Source organism: Ambystoma mexicanum, chromosome 6p (assembly GCF_040938575.1).
Source record: "Ambystoma mexicanum isolate Mex_15411 chromosome 6p, UKY_AmexF1_1, whole genome shotgun sequence".
Lineage (NCBI taxonomy): Eukaryota > Metazoa > Chordata > Amphibia > Caudata > Ambystomatidae > Ambystoma > Ambystoma mexicanum.
The window spans coordinates 306353073-306377640 of NC_090935.1; positions in this window are offsets into that span (position 1 = coordinate 306353073).

Genomic DNA, 24568 nt, shown 5'->3' on the forward strand with positions numbered 1-24568 from the left:
AGCCGGGCCAGTAATGGGGTTGATGCAACCAGGGACATGTGTGTATGGCCAGGAATCACCAGCTGCCATGCAAGACTGCTACAGTTCGCCACCATCAATGTACAAACACTTACCTTCATTCCCCTTCCATGCAGGTGATGGTGGCTACCCTTTAAAGCCGTGGCTCATGGCCCCTATCCGCAACCCACAGAACAGGCATGAGGAGGACTACAATCGAGCCCATACCCGTACATGGGTGGCCATAGAGCAGACATTTGGCCTGTTGAAGGCACCATTTTGTTGCCACAGCCGTTCGGGTGGAGCACTCATCAACAGCCACGAGAAGGTGGCCAGGATCACCATGGCATGTGTAAGGCTGCACAATATGTGCATCCATCGGACCGTGCCACTGCCCCCTGACCTGGGACTGCTACCACCAGATGATGATGAGGGGGTGGATGAAGAATTGGCAGGACAGCATCACAGTGCAGATGCACAGGAGGGATGTGCCGTGTGGCAATCATTGATTGGACAATATTTCTGACACTCAAGTCAGCTGAGGGTGTCAGGATGACAGGGCATCGGGCACTGGTTTTGGGGATACATGTACACCATGCACTGTGAGTCATTAAAAAGACACATGCACATTGATCAATGTCCACTCTGATATTTTTTATGTACAACCGGTGTATTGTATTAGTAGTTTCACACGTGTACAACAAAACCTCCACCCTCACCACCCTCCCCCCAACTCCCATACACACCCTCACCCCCCTCCCCCCAACTCCCATACACACCCTCACCCCCCTCCCCCCAACTCTGCAACAGTAGTCCCGTGTGGCACATTGAGGCCACATGTGGCAGCATTGTCTATTGATCCATGCTCCCGGTGCCCGGGGGGGGCATGTTCCTGCGCCGCTGAGAACGCAGCAAGCGGCGCGCTGTGCTTGCCGGGGTGGGGGGACTGGTTGTGGGGGTGTCCTCCTGCTGAGTCGCAGGAATGGGACGTGCTGCCACAAGGGCGTCTGCAATGCGTCCAAGTGCCTCACACACACACGGTTGGTGCTTTCCGTGAACACCTGACGCATTTGCCTGAGCTCCTCCAGTAACTCCAACCTGCCCTGGCGGTTTTCCTCATTGAAGTCAGTGATGAGGGCAGTGAGTTGTCCTGCACGTAGTTCTTCCTGGGATGGTGTATCATCCCGCCTGGGGATTGGGTCGACATGCCCTGACAGGGCCTCGAATGGGGTACTGGGAACAGGATCTGCGTCTCCCGGTGCATCGCCATGTGCACTTCGGACTGGTGTGTCACCCTACCCAGAGTCCATGCACGACACCTGGGAGGACATTGCATGGCTCGGGGGTGTATAGAGTGGGGTAGGAGTCCTCCTCTGATGCCCCACAGATGGACGAGGGCTGTCCAGGATTTGCAGTGGGGCCGTGACTGCCACCTCCCCAGAGATGCTGGACTCCTCTGACCTTGGTGTGGTGATCGTTGCAGGCGCTGATGCAGTGAGGGATGGGGGTGGTGCAACCTCAATGGGCCTTGGAGGAGCTGTGGTGGTTTTGTCCTTCCTGGCCGGTACACGGTGGTCCTTGCCTTTGGCACTGGATGTGGTGGGACGGCTTCTCTCAGGCTCATCGCCCTCATGCTCACTGCCTGTGGGTGTAGAACAAAGGTACAACATGAGTGGTTGTGTGAGACGCTAATGTCATTAATGGCAGCATTCACATTTCAGTCATATTGGTGGCATTTTGGCCGTTACTACATCACTGGTTTCTACGGATGTGTCAGATATGTACTCAGGTGTGGGAGTCACTAATCCTGGCCTGGTCATGTGCAGTCTGACTCGCACACTGCCAAGCCTGCTGCACAGTGTGCTTATTGGGATGTGCTAGTTACTGCACTGTGGTTGGTGGGCATTATGTGGTAGCACTTGTCCCTTGGTGGCAGTTGTCTTGCCATTATCAGAATGGGTGGAGGGCAGTATGACAAGGTGCATTGGACGGGGCTTGGAAGTGTATTCAACATGTATTTGCCATTGGCGGTGTTGACTTTGGACACTCACCTCCATCAGCAGACGACGGAGCCCCACACTCCATTTCACCGGCGCCCTCGATTGATTCTATGCCAATCAATGCAGCGCAGGTCTCCTCCCATGGCGCGAGTTTTATTGGTGAACTTGGTCCACCTCCAGTCAGCAGTGCCTGGCTGCGGTTGGCTGCGAGGATGCTACGCACCCTCAACCGCAAGTCGTCCCACCACTTGCGGCAGTCCCTGGGGGTGCGGGGGGTAGTGCCTACTGCGCTCACCCTTTCAGCAAGTTCTGCCCATATGTTTTTCTTCCGGACCACTGCCTCTCTGCGCATGTCGCTGCTGAACACTATGTCTGCGTGCTCCTCCAGGTGGTCCACCATGGCCTGCAGCTCCTCGGGGCTGAAGTGCTGCTTGCGGAGGCGGTCTGCTGACTTTTTTGGGGCTTTGGGCATAGCTGGCGGTTGTGTAGGCCTTTTCCGAGGTTCAGGTTCGTCCCAAGGGTGCTGCCTGGAGAGGATGGCAATGGATTGTGTTTTTAGAGATGGCCGCCTTCCCGTTCCTGTGCGATGACGTAATTTCCGTATCCGTTAATTAGCGGTGACCGTAATTTACGGTATTTGTAAATTACGGTCACCCCTAATTACGGACGGCGAAGCTTCGATGGCGGTGTTGTTAAGAACGTCTCGCTTCATGCCGCTAAGGGGTTTAACGGGCCCTTTAGCGGTATGCCGCTAGGGGATTTACCGGCATGGCGGAAAGCTCGTGCCCGCGAGGTCGGAATAGCCTGTAAATAGCGGCGTGGTACCAGATCGGACTCACTCTTTCCGCCATGCCGGTAAAAACCAGTATTTACCGCCAACCTCGGAATGACCCCCATTGCCTCCACTCAAAAGCAGGTGGTTTTTGAGAGCTTCATTTGTGAAAGTAATAATTTGGTAGAGCATCAAAACATGCACTATTTCGAAATACTGCCTGCTTTACCACTAAAACCAAACTTGTATTAAAGCACTGACTCTTCCCCCACGAGACTTAGGGGGGATCTCCTCAAGGGAGATGCTTATTTGGGGCTGGCATTATTGTCTAGATTTGCAGAGAATTCTTACAAGACCTAAGGCATATCAGGTTTACCATTCCAGTAAATGATCCAGCAAATAACGTTTAGGCCGGTTTCCCACCTCGGGTCACCACACCAATGTAGCATTGCAGGTGTACTCATATAAACAGTTTCCCTATCTGCGGCTTGTCTGAATCCATCCACTTGCCCTTAATGCCCCTGTAAGTTTTACACTGAGGAGTAATCTCAAAATGGGTTCCAAATCCTCAATTTCTTCTCTAGATGAGCTAGATCAGAAGCCATCAATGCTCTATGCATCAGGAATTCAGTGGATATGCCTTCCTCAACTAAGGTACATGTCAATGGATCCCAAAGGAGCCAGTTTGAATATGCTGAGCCTATACGAATATGAGGACGCCCCTCTGGTGAGCCACTCATATCTGCTGCCAGCTGTATCCTGAGGGTACATGGAGAATGGCTTGAAAACGTGCAGGGCAGGATAGGGCAGCCGTCTTTCCACCCCTTTCTTTTCACCAGGTCTGCAGATTAGAAATCATAGACTATAAAATGGCATATTCCTTAGTTACCTGTTGGGTTGAAGAGCTGCAATCAATTCACAATCAACGATCCGGTTTATTTTACATGTTACTCTGGATACGCCTATCAATCCTACACTTCATCAATCAGGTTGCTATTTAATATTGTATTCCACTCTTACCCATGGGCGATTCAGCTAAAAAATTATGTGCTATTTCCTTAGACAAATTAGGATCGTTATGTGCTATTTCCTTAGGCAAATTAGGATCTTCGCCATAAGGGCTGTATGGGTTGATCAAGGTGTATTTATGTCTCAGAAAACGCTGGAGGCACCTCTTCGTATCTCCCATGCATGTAAGCTGCAGGCCATTCACATTGAAAATTAAGTGAAGAGAGAACAAAAAAAAAAAAAAATTAAGTGAAGCACGAATTATGGTAATAGCTTTGATGCCTGTGGGTTTTGTATGCTTTACAAATGCAAAAATAAATAAATAAATAACTCTCTTGGAATGGTCAGAGGAACAAATATAGAATATGTTCTTCCCCAGTGATTAGCAAAGCCCTTGAGATCTTGGTACCAGGGAAACCAAGGCCGGGAGACAGGTTCTGGGCTTAATCCCATACATTAATTACTCTTAAATGTCAACAAACATGGGTGGCAGCCTCAGCTTTCAGGATGCTGCCTCTAGCATTAGGTTAATTAGCCACCGTTGTAGGTGAATTGACAGACAAAACAAAATTCATAGCTTGCTCAAAAGAATCATTTTAAAACGTCCACCTCGCACCCCACTATCACAACCCACACTGCACATCCCCAACTTGAAGTGTGGAACCCTCATAGCATTAGTCCTGTAAGCAATCGTGGCTTAGGCGACACCAAGAGGGCTACCTGCCCATCCAGCAATGGACCCCTTTAAGGGAACCTGTTGGTGGAGAAGGTGAATCTGAGAATTGGTGAACACTCCACCAAAGCAATCGCCGTGACATGTCGTCAATTTGTACATACTTTCTTTAGTGGGCATCATATGTTTTTCACCTTGATATTTTTTGGACAGTGGGGGTAAAGGTGTTTTTATGTGTTATACAAGTCCGTACTGAAGTTAAGACAATTAATACACTTTGTTGCATTTGAGGTTTGTGCAGTATTTCTCGTTGTTTTAAATGTATTTGTATCTCTGATTTATTTGTCATGTTATGTTATGTTAATCCGAATTTAGAAAGCACTAACCTATGCCAATAAAGGCATCATGGTGTTAAAAAAAAACTTAAGAGGAGAACAGCAGGAGAACCAGAAAGAGAAATCAGAACAGCAGGGTCTTGAGTAATCAATCGTCTTCTCCCTCCCTCATCTCTGAATGTCTCTCCTTCCTCTCCAACCGACCCTCCCAGATCCAACTTGGGTCCTTCCTCTCCACTATCTCACTCTCTACCTGTGATGTTCCGCAGGGGTCTAACCTCTCCTTCTCGCTTTTCAACCAATACCTGGCACCCCTCGCCCACCGCATTGCTTCTCTCTGCGCCAATTTTCAGTGCTATGCGGATGACACTTAACTTGTTTTAGGCTCCCCTCTGACACCTTTTCTCCCTCCCTCAACTCTGAATTTCTGCCTGCAATCCAGCAGTGGTGTGCCATCAATGACCTCTGCCTTAATACCAGTAAGACTCAGATCCTCCTCATCGGCACACCTGCATCTCCTTTCCTGTCACTCTCTGGCCGGCCTCCCTTGGCCCTCTCCATGCTGCCACCTGTGAGGCTAAGAACCTTGGGGTCATCTTAGACTACACGCTTTCCTTTTTTCCACACATTTCTGACGTTGCTAAGAGGGCAAACTACCAACTGCAACTCCTAAGAGGTTTTCTTCCTTTCCTTTCCTTCCCCCAGAAGCTAACTCTCTCTAGAGCCCTGTTTCTCTCCAGGCTGGACAATTACAACAGCCTCATTTTAAATCTGCCTGCATCTACTCTCCGCCCTTTGCAACTCATCCAGAACAGGACTGCGAAACTTGTCCTTGGCCTTAAGCCAAGGGGTTGTATCTTTCAAGCCCTGAAACCTCTGCATTGGCTCCCAGTTGCTGCAAGGATTAAGTTCAAGACCCTTTGCATTGTCCACACGGCCTTCTGGGGCCTGGGTCCACAAAACCTGAATTATTTGCAAAATACTCCCTGCAGAAATAGCTTCCTACTCAAGCTCTTCACTCCTTCACCACAGGGCCAGTTGCTTCTCCAAGCAACAAGTTGGGGGCAGATCTCTTTTCTTGGCTGGGGCCTCCCTCTAGAACAGCCTCCCTGCCTCTATGAGATTTCAGGAGAACCATCTTCAGTTCTGGAAACACCTCAAAAGCTTCCTTTTTGCTTTTGTCTCCATTCTCCCTCTCCCCTGCTGATCTCTTCCTGCTTCGGCACTGAGCACCGGGCTACCTTCTGTTTTTGGCCCCCGATCCCTGCCCACCAAAGCCGCATGGCAACCCTTGCAGTTGGGTCTGTATCAGCAACCCTACAGCCCCTTCCTACACCCGTTGTCTGCGCCTTATTCCTGCACTTGCCACCTGCTGGCCGCACAACCTGTGTTTTGTTCATGTGTCTGCACTTTCCACCCCTCCCCTTCCCCTTGCACTTTCCCCATCCCTCTCCCCTGTACTAGCACGTTCTCAATGTCACTGGGCCTAGTAAGATCGTTGTTTTTGTCCTCCTGTGTACCCTTCCTTTGTCGCGCCCTGAAACACTTGTGTATGGGAGCGATATAAATAAAACATCATATCATATCATAACATCAGATGGTTCTCAGCCGTGCGAAGGGAGCATGGCAATTTTTTCCAGAGGATTGCTGCTGCCACCGAAAAGGCTCATACACCACTCGCGAGCATTTGAATCTAGGAATCTGAATCAGGTAAGCATGCTCTGACCTTAAAGCTTCCGAGGGCTTATAAGGACGTCATTTTTCCAGAAGTTACTCTGCACCAACTCCATAAAAAGCATTGTGGACGATGCAGGGTGCATTAAACTCAATCCGGCAGGCCACCAGCGACCAGTGCAGGTGGCGGAGGACTGGCGATATGCAGGCATGACTAGGGGCACCAATAGCAGCCCTAGCTGCAGAGTTCTAAAGCACCTGAAGCCTATTGAGAAGGTAGAGAGGTTGAGCTAAATACAATGAGTAGCAGTAATCATGCAACCCAAAGATGGAAGAGGCTACCACAGGGGTGTAATGGTGCGTAGGCAAAAAAGGAAGAACCTTCTGCAAGATGTTAAGTTTGAAATATCAATTTTTGCAGACCATACTTACCTGGGCTTCTGCCAAAAGAGACGCAGAGATTTTACAGCCCAGGTCCACCGCAACCTGGGTCAGAAGCGGACCAGAGAAGTGGGCCAAAAGGCCTGTGTCCAGAAAGAAGTAGATGAAGGAGATCCAACCACCACAACCTCTGTTTTGTCAGCATTCAGCCTCAGCCAATTATGGGTCATCCAGCTTCCCACAGACTCCAGCAACTATGCAGACGAATAGCTGCGTCTGCCGCTGCCAGGTCGAGACACATGACATTTTGGGTATCTTTGGCGTAAGAGTAGCAGCCAACCCATGGATGAGCCTGGCCAAAAGCTGAATGTAGACATTAAACAGTATAGAAGAAAGAGCAGAACCCATGGTTTATTAAAACCTTTATACAAAAATGACATTAATTGTATACATCAACGATATCACATTACAATTAATTAATTGTTAAGAAAAAGCTTAACTTAATGTATACTATTTATGATACATTTTCTTTTATTTTCACAGTCCCCATTATTCACTTTCTTTGACAAATTCCCCTTCCCGAATGGCCAACTCTCTCCCCACTCCTTGTACATTTCCTTGATAAAGTGCATAAGTGCGATTATTAACTTCTGGGAGTCTCCTACCAATAACTGCAGCCAAAGCTACTTTAATGACAAAAAATAATTTATAGAGACAAGAGAAAAACCTAAGGCAATTCTACCAAAAATTTGATACGATAAAGAACGTGTATATGTAAACTAGAAAATTAAATTTTCCCAAGTGTGAGGAATTGCCATCTGGCAACGCTGGAAAGTCCTGGCTTTTTTTAATTTTTATTAACCAATAGACTGATGAGGGTAATTCTGTCTCAAAAAGGTGTGATATGCCAACCAGATTCTCCCTTCCCCATCGACTCAAAACCAAATTCATAGTTTGTCTGGTCTTGACACATTTGCCAAGCATTCGGCAAAGCTGGGGTGCCACCAAAGCCTCCATAATTCCAGTAACCGTGGTAGGGCGGCATTTCGAGAGGATAGGTATGGACATTGTGCCTCCTTTGGATCCACAAACCTCCTCGGAAAACATGTATATCTTGGTCCTTGTTGATAATGCACTTGATACCCTGAGGCTGTGCCCCTGAAGAGCATCAAAGCCCCTGTTGTCACAAAAGCTCTCATCAGAATAATACAGGCCCATTACCAACTCTCAGTTTTTACAAAAAATCCTGTACAAAACAGCCTACATTCAAGTGCAGGATTTCGTATCCAAATATAACATCTTGGGTCAGAGGCGATCTGGTTTTCGTGATGCTCAAGGTGCTTAGTCAGCACTATTAGATCTGAAGGCAAGTATTCTCCAGATATTTGAGAAAGGAGGAACAGCTCTACTAATGCTTCAGGACTGATCAGCTGCTTTCACCCTGGTTGACCATGTGCAGATGGCCACTAGGCTATTACCCTCTGCCACTTACTCGCCAGCTCCGGCCTGCTGGCTCAAATCCTTTCCTGCTGGACGGTCAGCCACAGTATTGAGTGGTGATGTTGCGGCCAAGGACTTCCTGGTGGCATGTGGAGTCACACAGGGAGCCTGCTTATCCCCTACCCTGTTTAATCTCTTCACCAGGCCCCTATTCAAACTGCTTGATGAGACTCATGTGTCTTACACTAATCATGCCGATGATATTCAACACCTTATACCTTTGTCAGGGGACTTCTCTGAAGATTCCAAAACCATCCATTCAGCCTACTCCGTCATCCAGATTTGGATGATGGAGGGCCTTGCTCTAAATGACTCAAAAACTGAGCTTATGATTATGGGAACAAGACCACAGCTGAATAAGCTTAGCCCATGCTTTTGCAAATTTCAAATTGCTGGCTGTTCCTTCGCCACCCTTCCAAAGTCAAGACTCTATGGTTTTTCCTGGGTCAGGAGCTAAAAATGAAAGCACACCAGCCACCTGATTTCTTCCACCTCATATTATCAAAAACTCCTATACCAACTGAGACCATTCCTTACTCATAGTAACCGAGCCACCATTGCCAGAGCGTTCATGGTTGTAAAACTGGATTATTGTTCCAGCGTCTTACAAGGCATTTGGCAAAGGAGAGGTGGTTTGTCTGCATACCGTCCAAAATAACGCAGTCTGGGCCGTGCAGGACCTACAATAAAAAGATCACATCTCAGAGGCCAGAAAGGCTCTACACTGGCTCCTGGTGCTGACTACCACGCACACGTGCCTCTATGGAACTAGACCGGTATACTTATCGGACAGGCTCCTCTGGTAACCAGCAAGCAGAGTGCTTAGGTCTAACAACTACTTTATTCTGCATGCCCACAGGGCTAAACTGACTGAGTTTGCCCAAGGGTCCTTTCCCTATGCCGCACCTGAATGTTGTAATGCCCTGACACCTGACCTGACATGGCTTAAACACTGCTATTCAAGTAATTACTCTTGCTTCCCGCTTGATACCCGCTTGTCCCCCAATCTGATCTGTGCGCCTATACCTGTGGGTGTTGTTTCAGCGCACTATAAATAATAACTAAATAAATAACATAACATTCTCTCAAGCGGGTGTTTCCTGAAACATTATTTCTGATAGGGGATCCAACTCCATATCAGCATATAAGAATGTAATGTGGGATGAATCTGGAGTACCCTGCAAGTTCTCCATGACCTTTAACCCACAAATCAACAGGCTTGTTGAGCGTTTTAACAAGACATGATATGCAGCTTGGAAGATGCCCTCAGGAGAAAGTGAGATATTCTCTTGTCATGCCTCCTGTTCTCCTACCATGAGGTGCTAGATAACGGTGTTGGCTGCAATCCCTTTAAGCTCCGATTTGGCCACCCCGTTAGGGGTCCTTTAAGTCTGGTGCCGGAAGGACTCCTTCCCACGACATAGTGGTCTATATGCATGGTCTTCGATCCAAGATTGCTAAGTACAGGGAACAAAGCACCCAGAACCTGAAGGTAAGCCAGGCGCTCATGAATGACTGACATGACTAGAAGGCTACCATGAAGCAGTATACACCAGGGCAGATGGTCTAGATAATGGAACCCATCAAACCCAGTGGAAAAGACCAGTGAGGTGAACTACCCATTGATACGAAGACCCTGAGGCAGATACATCGGGTCTTCCATTGTCAACTGGCTTAAACCCCATTACAGCCGGGACGACTTAGTGATGGCTCTGGCCACGGATGACGACAGAGAGGAGGAGATGGATCCCCTCTTGAGGTAGTTCAAATCTCTGCAGACCTCACCAAATAGCAATGGCAGGACTGCCAGCAGATGCTGGATCAGTTCGCCGGACTGTTCTCACTGACTGCCAGGAAGATTGATTGGTGTGTCTATGATATCAACACTGGAGACAGTAAACTGGTGAAGAGTAGGATTCACTGGATGCCCAACAGGGTCAAACACACCATCAAGGAGGAAGCTCCCGAGATGTTGGCCTTGGGGGGATCGAGCCGTTCCTAAAAAGTCCAGTAGCGGGAAATCCAAGGTCCGCTTTTTCGTGGATTACTGGTGACTCAACGCTGTCACAAATACAGATGCACACCCCATTTCTAGGGCCATTGAATACATTTACCGGATAGGCGCTGCCAAGGTCATGAGTACCTTTAACCTCACAGCAGTGCACTGGCAGGTCGGCCTGACTTATCATGCGAACGAGGTGTCTGCATTCTCCACCCCGGTTGGGCACTACCAGTTCATGGTTATACCTAATGGATTAAAGAATGCCTCTGCCACCTTCCAGAGGTTGGTGGCTCAGGTCCTGACGGAGCTGGAAGACTTCAGCATCACATACTTAGATGATGTGAACGTATTCAGCAACACCTGGGAAGACCATTTATCCCACCTGGAACAGGCACTTCAAGGTATGCGGAAGTCTGGCTTGGCTATCAAGGCGTCCAAGTGCCAGATAGTGCCGCGTACTGCGACATAGCTAGGCCACTAAGTCGGTGGCGGTAAGAAACAGCCTTTCCAGGCCAATATCCACGGTTGAGACATCACCACCACCCAGGTGCAAATGAGGGCCTTCCGTGGGCTCATGAGTTATTACCGGCCTTTTATTATAGGGTGTTGGATGTTTACCCTTCCTTTAAATGATGTCACATCGATGAAACTGCCGGAAAAAGGTCAGCTGGACCCCTGCCTGTCAGATGTCCTTCCAGAGCTTGACAAATGGCCTGTGTAAGGCACTAGTTCTAAATATCACAGATTTTGGGCAAGACTTTATTATCCAGACAGATGGTTGTGAATTTGGCATTGGCGCAGTATTAGCACAACTGAACTCTGAAGTGGTAGAACAGCCATGTGCGTACCCATGTAGGAGCACAACTGGGCCACCATCAAGAAGGAGGCATTTACGGTAGTTTGGGTGGCACGCAAGTTGAAACCCTACATATTTGGGTCTCACTTCACTGTCCAAACTGACCATAAACCTCTAAGGTGGCTTATGGCCATGCAGGGAGAGTACCCCAAATTACTGTGTTGGACCATATCCCTGCAGGAATTGGACATGGACATCCAACACAAACCTGGGTCCCAGCACTCCAGTACAGATGGTCTCAGTCAGTCCTTTCACCAGGAGGATGAGCCAGACCCTTAGAAGGGAGAGTCTCAACCTTTGTGGCAGCGGGGCATAAGAGGAATTACCATCTGGTAAATGTGCAAAGCCCTAGCATTTTAAATGTGTATTAACCAACAGACTGATGAGGGTAATTCCATCTCAAAAAGGGCTAATCTGTGAACCAGATTCTCCATTTCCAAATGCATAGTGCACTCGTTCCCTGCTGCATCAGTAGCCTGATCAGCAGCACCCTCTCTACTCATGGCACAGGCAGGGTTTAAAGTCACAAGGTGCACAATTGACAGCCGCAGAGACAGCCAAGTCCCTGCAGTGCAGAGGTAGCATTTAAGTTATGTCCCCCTGAACCCATAATTATGATGATCCCTTAACTGTCCCTGTTTTACCTTTGTGATTACATTGTATTTTGGTTTGTTGATGTGTGAGGGCTTAAAGGACCATTTTACCACTACTCATCCTTGTACTCCTGTGAAGCAGAATTTAATTTGTCACACCAAGTCTCTACAATTCCTTGCATTTTATAAAGGCAACAACTTCTCTGTTCTTCTACCAAACCTCTTCTGTTCTTCTACCAAACCTCTTCTGGGACCCAGCTCTCCAATTTGTGCAATTGATTCAATCTGAATTGCATGAATACCAATTGCAAATTATGGTAATGGTTTTGGCGTACTCTTTCAAAGAAACATATGCCTTAAGTGCTTCACATTGATGTCCCCCGTCGAGCTCCAGTAATTGCTGATTTGACTCTAGCCAGATTTATTTCCCGAAATCATCACATCCCGCTTCCCGTAAGGCGACCTTGCATTTCGTCTTAAAGGAGTTTAGGGCAGCCAAAGAGCCTCTTGCTAATATTTCTTTTAAAAATCCATACATGGAGCTTACCCTGGGATTTAGAATTGTATGCAGTTGCATCACTTTCTTAGTAGTGACTAGCTCCAACCGTTTAGCTACTAGCTGAGTGCACTTCAGGAGTCCCAAAATTCCTTTACACAAAACCTTCGACAATATCCAAGTCTTTGTTCCATGGTGTATCGACTACTTTAACACCATATAGTCGTGATGGTAGAACCTTTTGTTTGAAAATTGCCACAAAGGCAACCTTTTTGTTTCATTCTTTTCATTTGTGCTACCAGTGGAGAGATTTTCCGACGTAAACTTTTTATAACCTCACTTTTATTAAATGAGTTAACTATGGAATACCCTAAATGTGTCATGGACTTAAAATTTACTAATTTGTGAGTATCAATAAACCAATTATATCTAGCTTGTCTGTTACCCTTTTTAAAGAAAGGATGTCAGTTTTGACAGTATTCATTCTGAGATTTTTTTCTTTAAGATACCTATGAGTGCCACTTATCAGGTGTTGTTAACTAATCGCTGTTGTGTCCAATAGGAAAAATGTGTTGGTGAATGCTAAGAATCTAAAGTGTTCATGTCCTATTGTGGGGGGGAGGAAGATCTTGTTTCCCCAAGTGCCCTGGTCAAAACGCTGACATAAAAATGAAACAAGCAGGGAGCCAACACGCATCCCTGCCTGAGGCCCATTTTGGTTTCAGATTCCTGGGTTACATTCCTCTCCATATCCAGTCTATAAAGTAGCATAATCATTTTAACAGTGCGCTGGGACTTTTACACGTGGGGTGCGCTGGGACTTTTACACGTGATTTGGCATTGTGGGCCCTTTCCCCACTCCCCATGCCCTGCAGGCAGCCCACACCACAGGGGACTACCCTACACCCCTGACCATGCCCTGTAGACAGCCCACACCACAGCGGACTACCCTACACCACTGACCATGCCCAGTAGGCAGCCCACATGGCACCACCCACCCACCATTGAGGGGCACCTGCCAGCAGGCCCCGACTCATCTCCCCCAGATACCCACTGACCCACCAATGATGGGCAACTGCCAGCAGGCACTGCCTCATGCCCCACACCCACCCACAATTGACTGGCACCTGCCAGCAGGCCCCGACTCATGTCCCCCATCCATCCACCCACCCACCATTGACAGGCTCCTGCCAGAAGGTACCGACTCATGTCCAACCCACCATTGACGGGCACCTGCCAGTATGCCCCGACTCATGTCCCCCCCGATATGTGGCCCTCCAAATACCATGTTCTAACAATAGAGACCCATGGGCCTAATGCCTACACAAATCTCCCCTGCCCCCCAGTACAAGCACGCAAGCATCCACTGCCCACACTCCCAAATGACCCATGCCATGAGAGACTCAAAAGAACCACCATGACCATGCATAAATGTACAACAGAGCCACACAGTGGCAACACATGACTGAGGCAATGCTCATTGAGACATACACAAAACCAATGAGAGTACACAACAACAATAATGAAGAAATATGATTTGTATTAAAATACATAATGAAAAAACATAAAGAAAAATCAAACTTGTAAATTAAGAAATGATGAAATCCCAAAAAAATTAAAAATCCAATGTAATACAAAAATCCACAAGCGGAAAAAAGGGAAGTGGTCCATTCCAACTGTCCAAATGTATGTACAAGTCTGTGAATGCCTGAAGGGTCCATGATGCCCAAACAAAATAAAACCTACCAAAAATCCTATAAAAATAACTACGTACATAAAGTGGAGCAAAGTCCATGGACTCTAAAATAAAGAAAAAACAAAGGAAACCTAACCCTAAAGAACTATGTACAAAGGCGGCGGGCAAGTCCAACGGCTCACTTGTTGATGTCCCGGCCCAGGGCATCATCAAACTACTCTTCAACGTCCTGGAGGCGGGCCTCCTCCCTGGCCCCAAGGTCTTGCAGGGATGCAGCCATGTCCTCCTCCAACTCCCTGCGAGTTGCCTCGGGCACTTAGCCCGCCTCAACGCCCTGTGCATGGAGTTCTCCGCCCTGACCATAGTGAGCCGCGCCTCTTCCGCCCGCCGCCGCTCCGCATCTATTTGCCGGCCCAACCACTGCCACATGGAAGATACTCCCAATCCAGGGTCCTCCTGTCCTCTGGCCGCTGCCTGCCCCTGTGATGTTGATGACCACGATCCATCATCTCTCCCACCTTGAGCCTGCTGCTGCCGTGCATGTGCCCTGCCTGTTGATGCCTGCATGTCCTCCTCCTACTGGGTCCAGTTGTTGGGGTGGCCACCCCTGCTGGACCTCCGACTCCCGACTGTGGGAGGGTTGTGTCCTCCACCAGCCTGGCCGCTGGGTCAGGGGCAGCTCCACAGGGTTCCCAGGTGATACATGAGCAGGAAGATGGCACGGAGGATGACTGGCGCATAGGGGGTTCAGTTGAGGAGGGGGTTGGTAGAAGGTCCAGCACATGGAGGAACCCAGCACTGGTGACCCATCCTAGTAGGTCGACGCGATCAACGAGGCATCTGAAAAAACGTGCATTGTCCACATGGGAACCCTGCACGTCTTCCCGAATGCCACGTTGATGCAACGATACCCCAGCCAGGACAGGCTCAACACGGTCCCGGATTGCCACGTCCGCAGGGAGAGGAAGGCCAGTTGTTGTTCGCGCATCCCCTCCCTGAAATCGGGTCTGGACGAAGGGATCCCTGCTGGTGCCGGATGATGCAGTCACAGGATCAGTGACAGGATTACACACATGCACCTCCGCGGCCGCCTGTGCTGCCTCCTGTCCCTGCCCCTAGACTGCACCACTAGCACCAGTGGAATCCCCCCTCCAGGCCCCGTGCATGGGCCTTCCACGGCCTCCTCCTCAACCAAACCCCCCAACAACCTGGATGACTCTGTACCATCTTCCTCCATAGGCCCCTGTGGGGTCTCAGCAGCCCGTTCTGCTGCCGAGGAGTCCACCTCCGACCTCCGCCTCTTGGACCTACCCTTGGCAGCTGTGGCCGCAGGCACGGCACCAGACTCCTCACTCCCCGAAGAGATGACAACCCGGGAGGTGAGCTGGGCCTTGCGTCTCCGGCTGGCGGTGGGATCCCTGCCCTGTGCTCCACAGCACCATCTCAGCCCTCTTCATCAGTTGACACTGCAGACAGGGAGAGACAGAACACAGGCATCAGGGCGCTGTACAATGGTCTGATACACACATGACAGTTGCACATGAGTGGCAGTCTCAAACTTCACAGATGGCATCACACTCTGCAACACACATATCATTTGAACCCACATACATGCGCAAATTAACAGGAATGATGCAGCAGGCAGCACCATCCATACACATACAACAGCATGAGCATCCAAAGGTCAGCCTGACGTCACATGCAACACGGGGAGTGCCGAACACATGCACACATGGCACCAGACATACATGCATCTGTACATCTCCGCCACCTGTCACAGTGAAATCATCGGCAACTATGTCACATCTGCCAATCAGCCTCCTACATGTCGGTGTCACATGCATCCAGGGTGTATCACAGTGGCACACATGTCAAATACACACACACGCACATGTACACCGTGCACGTACATGATGGTGGAACCAGCATCCATGTGTCACACCCCAACCATGCCATAGTACATATACAGAAATGTAAACATGTGTGCACCCACATATGCATTTGGCCATCATGCATTTGAACACATACACTATTGATGTGCCTCACACATGACTGGACTCAAATGCGGCAGGTGCATGTTCCTGTACATACACATCCATACATTGGCCTTTCAAGACATATGTACAACCTGCACACTCCTGGCACACCTCAACATGCACTGCGTCCAATCAGTACGCATGGACACTTACCGGTCGACTCCGGACGGATCGGCATCTGAAGGACCTGGAAGTGGAGCGCTGGGTGTATGCGTTCCAGGACCCTCATCTGATGTTGGTAAGGCGGACCTGGCAGTCCTCTGCATGCCCTGCCTTCAAGAGGCACGGGGCCTTGCTGAGGGTCCTGGATCTGAAGTCCTCCCAGCGCTTCCGGACGTGTTGCATGTCACGGGCTGCCACCCCTTCCACGTTGATGGCAGCACGATGTCCTTCCAGATCCTCTTCCATCCTTCATTGTCGTTGCGTGATCTTCCGAAGAGGGCATCATAATGCACCAGGACTTGCTCCACCAGGATACCAACTTCTGAAACACTGAAGCTGGTAGCCCTCTGCCTCTCTGGCTGAGGGTTGCCAGTGGTCTCCAATGGTGTTTCCCCCTACATGGCAACCCCCGAGGCAGGTGTGGGTGGGTAACTGGGTGCTGGTGCTGGGCTGTGGAGTGATGGAACTTCAGTCGGCAGTCTTCTGTTCCAGCAGCGGTGGTCACAGCAACTGAACCCCTGCAGATGGCTGACGTGCAGGCACCAAATAGCAGGGCATGTGGCCAGCAGGCAGCAGCAGATGGCAGGTGGGAGCGGGCTCGGGGCTCTGGGGGCAGGAAAGTGGCCTTCTGGGCAGGAGCATGGTCTTCTGTGTGTTGTCACGTGGCCAGCTTGATTCGGAATGAATTGGCACTTGAAAAAATAGCATGTCAGCGTGTAATTCGAGGAAAGGCCCTTAGCGCATAAGCGCGTCTGTGATGTAACACGCGCAGGCATTTCCCTCTTAAAGGGTGCATAGTGAATCAGCATGTAAAAAAAAACACGTCCGCGTGTTAATGCGTGTAATTTGAGGAAAGGGCCTAAGCGCGAAAGTGAAGTGACTGCACGGGCGTTTCCCTCAGCATGGGTAAAGGTGAGCAGGGCCAGAAGTTCGCTGTATGTGCCTATCGTGGAGACCGACATGTGTGTTGCTACTTTGTGTTGTTTCGTGCGCCATCACAACTTCACAGCGGATCAAGGACATATCTCTTCTTTTGGTGGGAGTATTGGCTACGTGTGTTTTTCATTATCATGCTAGTCTGATGGTGAGTCGCGCACACTATTTTTCCCACTGCGGGCGACCCTGTGTATCGCGTACCTGTTTGAGGTCATAGTAGCCTGCGTGTCCCATGCGTATGTGTTTTTCGTGTCCCTGGGTGCCACTGCGTACTGCGGGAGGTTAATTCCACACATGTGGGCTACCAGGGGTTGCGTGTACGGTTTTACTGCAGTTTTGGGTTGCCTGAGCGTTGTGTGACCCGTCACTTCATCACCAGGGTCATGTACAGCCTTGCAGGTGCACAGGGGTGCTGTTAACATCTTGTATCCCACCCATTCACCCCAATCGCCCAGGACAATTGTCGTGTACACCTCCCATTGGCACTACTCCATCTGTGCCGGCACTATTCCATCTGTGCCATGGCTGGAGGGCCACGAAAGGTGAGGGGCGCCTCAGCTGGGCATACTCCACGTGTCGGGTGTGGTCAGGGACGTGGACGGGATAACCAGGGAGTAGGGGGACTCCAGGGTGTCCAGGTTGGCTGCAGAGAGGGGAAGAGGCAGGGGTGCGCCAGTTAGGCACGATGTTGTGCCACATGTTGGTGCAGTCATGCCACCACCCCCTGTTGTTACGGGAGATGCTCTTGCATCTGGCACAGGTGCATCCTGTGACACATGTACTCAGTATTGGAACTCCCTAGCGGTTGTTTAGCAAAGTTGATTGGTCAATCTGCGGCCTATACCAACTGGCATAGGGCACAGATTGAATGTAGCCTGCCAAACGGGTTGTAATGCCTGTGGAGCTGCCTTCACGTGTGTATGTGTACACTTCCACATACATCAAAGCAAGCAGCGTTGTAGCTGCTTGCTTTGCTGTATTGGATGATGTTCATGTTCACAATACAGGTGTATGGGGAAAGGGGTTTTTAAACGCTTTCACATGTACATATGCAAGCAGCTTCTACGTTGTGTAGTGCAACATTGCGACTTCTCACTTATGTGTGTGTAAAAGTGTTCATTTACACATGTGTCTTCCGCAGCTTTTTTGTTGACTGACTAATATGTAGTTAATTGACGTTCATGCTGGTGAGATATCTGCCTTGCGCAGGTTATGTTCAACTGGCATAATCCTGAATGTGCACTGTTGTGCAGTATGTGTACGCCCAGGCCCACTTAGCTAATACGGTGGTGCCTGGCTGTGGATATTTAACACAATGAATGATGGAATAGGGCACATTCATAGCACAATGTGCTCAATCAGGCCCTGATGGTTGTTGTGGAGGCTTCATGTCCTGCAGCTCGGACCGTACTGGGCGTTATGGTCCCTCATGCCTGGTTGCAGGCACTTGCTTTGCTTGGGATATTCACTATATCTGCATGGCCCATGCCGCCCGGTACGGGCCGAGCTGCAGATGGATGGAGCTATTTTGGTGATGATGATTTAGTGATGCATGTGTACATGCATATTACGTGTGTCATTGTGTGTTAGGATTCACTTGCAGCAGTGGTCAATTTTCAGTTCAGACATGCTTATGGTATGTGCCATCTCTTAGTTGCCATCTGTCTTTTCTGCCTATGACATGTGCCTGACCGAGGTGGTTTCTGATGGAGTTCATATACTACTTTTTGTACTTGTGTAGGCTTTGCTATTCATACACATCCATTTGTGCTTTTGGGATGTATTTGCATATCAAGGCCACTGGATGCATGCCAGGTTTGTGTGTGACATGTCTGCTTCATGTGTTGGCTGTCAGTGTGATGTGTATGTGTGTGTGGATTATGTGCTTCTGACATGTCACTCATATTTGTTTTTCTCCCCTTTACAGATGATGACGCAATGGAGCCAGAGCATGGTGTTGTCATGCCAGGCACAGGGTTGCTATCACACCAGCAACCCAGCACAAGTGGGGGTCGTGGGGTGGTAGACCACGAGAACCCACTTGTGTTGCAGACCATCGTGTCTAGGGCTGGCAATGAGTCTAGCCCGGATGATCACTCTGGCGACAATGTCGAGTTGGATGTTCGTCGAGTCCATTCGTCAAGGTTGAGTGATTCTGATGTGGACGCTCCTCTGTACGCGACACCTGTGATGGATCTAGACGCAGGGTCACACTCCACACCAGTTGCTGATGTGCCTGGGGCATCACTTCAACGGAGGAATGTAGTCCTGCAGCCGCGGGCGGTGCCAACCCAACAAGGACGGTGGCTCCTTGGGCTCCAAAGGTGCCAAGCCCAGCAACACGGTGGCCGCGCGCCACCGCAGTATACCGAGTGGGAGCAAGCCATGGTTGCCAATTCCAAACAACAGGGTCAGCAATTGATAATATCGCTCAGAGCATGGAGCGTGGGGTCCAATCCATGCTCCCCCCTGCTAGGCAAGTAGATCTCCAGCAGCAGGCGGCACAGTCCACGGCCCGCTCGCTCAGGCTGGGCATGGCGGCCTCAGACAGGGCACGCCGGGCTGAAATGGTGTCTCTGCGTCAAGCAATTGCTGCTCACGCAGAGGCACACAGGGAGGCCCTGAGGGAAGACCATGCTTCCCTCCAAGCTACTCTGGGTGTGCTCTTGATGACCCAGAGGGAGCGGACAGAGGAGAGGTTGGAGCAGATGGAGAATACCATCTTGGCTGAGCTAAGTGCTTGCCGGGAGGTGTACCAGATGTCCAGCCAGGCCATGCAGGAAGAACTCCGTTTTACACGTGTTACCTTGCAAGAGGAAGCACGCGTATCACGAGAGGTTCTTCATGCTGACCTACGCGTCATCGCCGCTCCGAACCAGGCTCACCCGTCCCGCAGACTTGCTGCCCATGAGGGGCAAGCTGTGCATAGGCGTGGTCAGGGAACTGTGTCATGTCAACCTTTTGAGCCAGAGGGCGAGGAGGACGACACGTTATCTCCCACACAGGTCGGGCTGTGCAGGCGTTGAGCCCATGGAGGTTTTTTTTTTAAATCTCAACATCATTGCATGTGGGTGTTGAGGTGCACCCTGTACCTCCCCACTCTTGGTTGCCCCCCCCTGGGTCGTAAGTGGCCATTTTAGATATTTATAGTTAGTTTAATTAGTTAATATAGTTTTTTTTATAGTTAGTTTAATTAGTTAATATCGTTTTTCATAGTTAGTTTAATTAGTTAATATAGTTTAAAATTGCTTGTCTGTTGTGCATTCATGTGACGGTGTGGTGCTTTGTGGCTTTTGAAAGCATCCTCTGTCTGTTCCAGCTGGGCCCTTCAAGCTTGTCTCGTGTATGTGTTTGCAGCTTGGGGTCCTGACTCACATATGCCACTCCTGCTTCCCCTATCCATGGGCATGCAAGGATGGTTCGGTGTTACAACAATTTACACAAGGGCATTGGACTTTCGTCATATCTGTGGCCTGTTGGCTGCTGTACTACTTGTGTAGACACCCCTAGTGGGGATAATGCAGTTTTTCTCCATGGCATGTCTGCAATCAATTTTGGTGAGTCCATAATTGAAATATCCATTTATTGATGTTGATTGTGATGTGTGTTCCTTTCTTGCCTGTATATGTGCTGATGCACTTCATGCTGTAGACAGTAGCCTGCACCCTTTGGCTGTCAAAGTCACACTGATGGTGGGAGGAGGTCGGATATACATCTCAAACATGGCCCAGTGACAACCAGCATGAAGACACACACAGAATTTTCCAGCCTTATTAATAGCTTTGATGCACTTTATACAGGAATATGAGCCCCCAGACTACCTTTCCCAACAGACACGGGGCCAAGAACTACAGAAACCTGGCCACGTTGGGTGGTGCACACGTGCTCGTGCGTGCGCAAGCAGAAGCACAGGGCTTGTGCTCAGATGTCCGACAGAAGCAGACGTGTTTCCAGGAGCTCCAGGCAAGGTGATCAGCACGAGGGGCCACACCCCAGCCGACCTTCCTCCAGGCCCCTTGCACATGCATGCTAAGTAGCGCCAGTGCTGGGGAGCTTGGCCAGGCATTGGGGAAGTAGCGTGCAGTACAGCTAAGCTGCATTGAGGAACAAATGCCAAGTAGCTTTACAAGTTGTCAGGGGCACACGCAGGGGGCATCGCCCATATCCTCGAGTCCCCGCTGCTCCATAGAAGCTGGGTTGTTAGCGCAGTAGCGTTCCTAGCCAGAAACTAATACAGTGCACGGGGGCACCCAGCGACGCACAGACTCGAGTGCAGTGCATATCATTTGCATATGCAAATTTCCGCATGCACTACCTATTGAAATCCGTGGCTGGCAGAACACGACTTGTACTGAAGTCGCAGCTTGCCAAACGCGTCTAGCAGCTTACCCAAGGACCATTCTATCATGTGTGATTCTTAACACATTGGTCTTCCATTTACCGCGGGGCCACCTGTGGCTGCCTTACTGCATTGACAGTAAAAGTATAAGAACAAAGCAGAAGACAAGAGTAATTGTTTGTGGAGAAGTCACTTAGTTTGAGGAATTAATGGTGTTGTGTGTGTGCTGAAAATACACACAGATTAGTAACTCACGCTCTCTTTGCAGCATTGAACTGCTCCTGTTACCGGACCTGAGAGTGCGCAGACAGGAGGCCAGCACTCACCCCAGAGATAAGTCTCTCTTTGGCTTGCATTTGACCCATTTTGTACAATGTGCATGAAGAACATGGTTTCTCTGATTATGTGTTATTGTCAATAGTTCTATTTGTATTTTGCTTACTTTCCCTTGCCTAGCCAACTCCCCTCTCCTGCCCCTCTTTCCGGTTATCCTGAATACCAATGCCTTTCCAAACAACGGATCCCTGACCCTCTTTCCCGGCTGGGGTCTCGGAGGCCTGTGTAAGTTTTACCTTGCAGGTGCCCAGACCGCGGAGGGGGTGGTTGGTTCGTGCCACTCCTGCACCTGTACACCGGAGCTGTGACACTACCCATCGTTGCTGCATCCTCATTGTATATTGTGTACTGAAAATGCTACCCATCCTGTTGACCCATTGTTGAACTGTGCTACCTTGGTTGTTCTATCATTCTGCTTGGACATGTGCTTGGACATTTTCTGCAACTTCAAGTCATCTACTGGAGACTCTTTCAGGTTTTTTTTCTGGCTACTGGCTTTTTCCCTGGTTTGGGGGTTTGGCTCCTTGGAGTTCTCTGCGATTTGGTATTTTTACCAGTCAAGGTGGCCTCTGAGGGGGTTGGACCCTATTTACACGCAAGGTAGAACATGGAAACCAAGGGGTAGGGGTATCGTGAAGCCAGGTAGACTAGAAGGAAGAAGGCTACAGACCCCAGACACAGTTCTTCAGAAGATCATGGTGATGTGTACATGAGGGAGGGCCTTTTGTTGTTGGACAGTAAGCTTGGCCTACAGTGTTTGGCCACTCTCTAACATTGTCATTGTGGGGTACTACGTACATGATGTGTTCTGCTGGTCAATGCCAGTTCCTGTGTTGTGTTTACTTTTCAGGTGTCAGGGGATTGTTGTGGTTTGACATGCTGGGGTGTACACATGGGCAATGTTCACATATGATGTGTACAGGACACTGAAGGTCACTTGATTTCACATGGATATATTGAGTGCATGTCCCTACTGACACACACTTACACAATGCTCCACCACACGTACAACCACCCTTCTATGCCCACTTGTGCACACAGATACCCTTCTCTGGCACGCTGTGTCTCTGCAGTGCATGATCAATTACCATTTGGGGATTGTGTACATGCGTCAATAGGTTATTTTTGTTGCTTGTCCTTTTTATGTGATGCTCAAGGTGTATCCCCAACACAATGGCTGCTCACTGTGCTGTGTGCTGATCAGTGTGTTGCAGGAGACACACACAGCACACAGGTTAGGGATTAGCGGATTTGGCTTGGCCAATGTGCATGAGAACAGGCATTCAGTCTTTTGTTGATGCTACCACTGGTGGCAAGCATTTGTGTATGACTTTGTATGTGTGGGAGGTTGTTGGTCAGTCATTTCATCTGATTCCATGTCAGGCGTGATTGTCTCGGTCCTCTTTCCATTTCTAACATTTCACTTTGTATCTAATTGGTCATGTGCTGGGCTTTTGCTGTTGGGTTGAGATGGTTTGGGTGACATACCAGTGATTGTCATGTCCTGTTTTGCAGAGGGTGGTGTGATATACACCTTGCATGTGTTCCTTTTGGTCACACAGGATTGGTTATGTTTACGTAGCAAGGGATGCACACAATGTAGCACTTCCGTGGCAACATTCTCATGGTGGTGAGGTTGTGACAATTGACTGTCTCTTTGTCATCATCGATTGTCACCTGGTATGTGCCAGGCCTGTGTGCACTCCGCAGGGGTGGGAGTTTAGGTGAAAAATGTGGCCACAAGCTGGGTCCGGGCTGCCTCGCCACATGCCCTTTCCCCTCCCATGGGCAGCACCTGTGTCTGTGGTTGAGGATGTGGGGGCACCACCATGTCCACCGGTACGTCCCGCTGTGTTGCAACATTGTGCAGGACACATGCTGCCACAGTGATCCTGCACACTCCTGGGGGTGCATATAGTAGCTGGCCGCCAGAGCGGTCAAGGGAGCGAAAGCGTGACTTGAGCACTCCGAATGCGCACTCCACCATGCCCCTGGTTGCAATATGGGCAGCGTTGTATCTTACCTGGGATGGTATGGTGGTGTTCCATATTGGCGTCATCATGTGGTTGCTCAGAGGGTCGCCACTGTCCCCTGGGGAGGTTAGGATGGTTGTCATTAGTTGGGTTTGTGTATTTGTCTGTGTGTGAAATGCATGCATGTGTACAGACATTTGTACTTATCAATGAGCCATGTGCCGCCATGCATCCCAGCTTCCAGGTTCCGGCTCAGGGCAGACATTCTGTAAATGAAATTGTCATGAGTAGACCCAGGATAGTTTGCATAGACAGAGGTGATGATTCCATGGGAATCCCATACAAGCTGTACGTTGATGGAATGCCACTGCTTGCGGTTTTGATAGATGTGCTCAGTGGCCCTAGGTGGACATAGGGCCACATGGGTGCAATCTATGGCACCGAGCACTTTGGGGAAGTGTGCCACCCTGTAAAAGTCCTGGACCACGTCCTGCCTTTCTGCGGGTGTTCTGGGCATGTATATGTGCCTGCGGACTGAGGGGCGTGCAGTCATGATTGCCAACACCTGGTGTAGGCAGCGTGACTGCGTGGCCTGTGAGACACCCCCGACTATGGCAGTAGTCCGCTGAAATGACCCAGTGGCCACAAAATGCAGGACATTGAGCACCTTCTCCAGGGGGCTCAATGCTTGGGAGCACAGGGTGGGTGATGTAAGGTCATCTTCCCACTCCCTGACCAGGTCTAGGATGATATGAGGTGGAAACTTATACCTGCCATAGACTTGGTCATCAGGCATCCCAAAA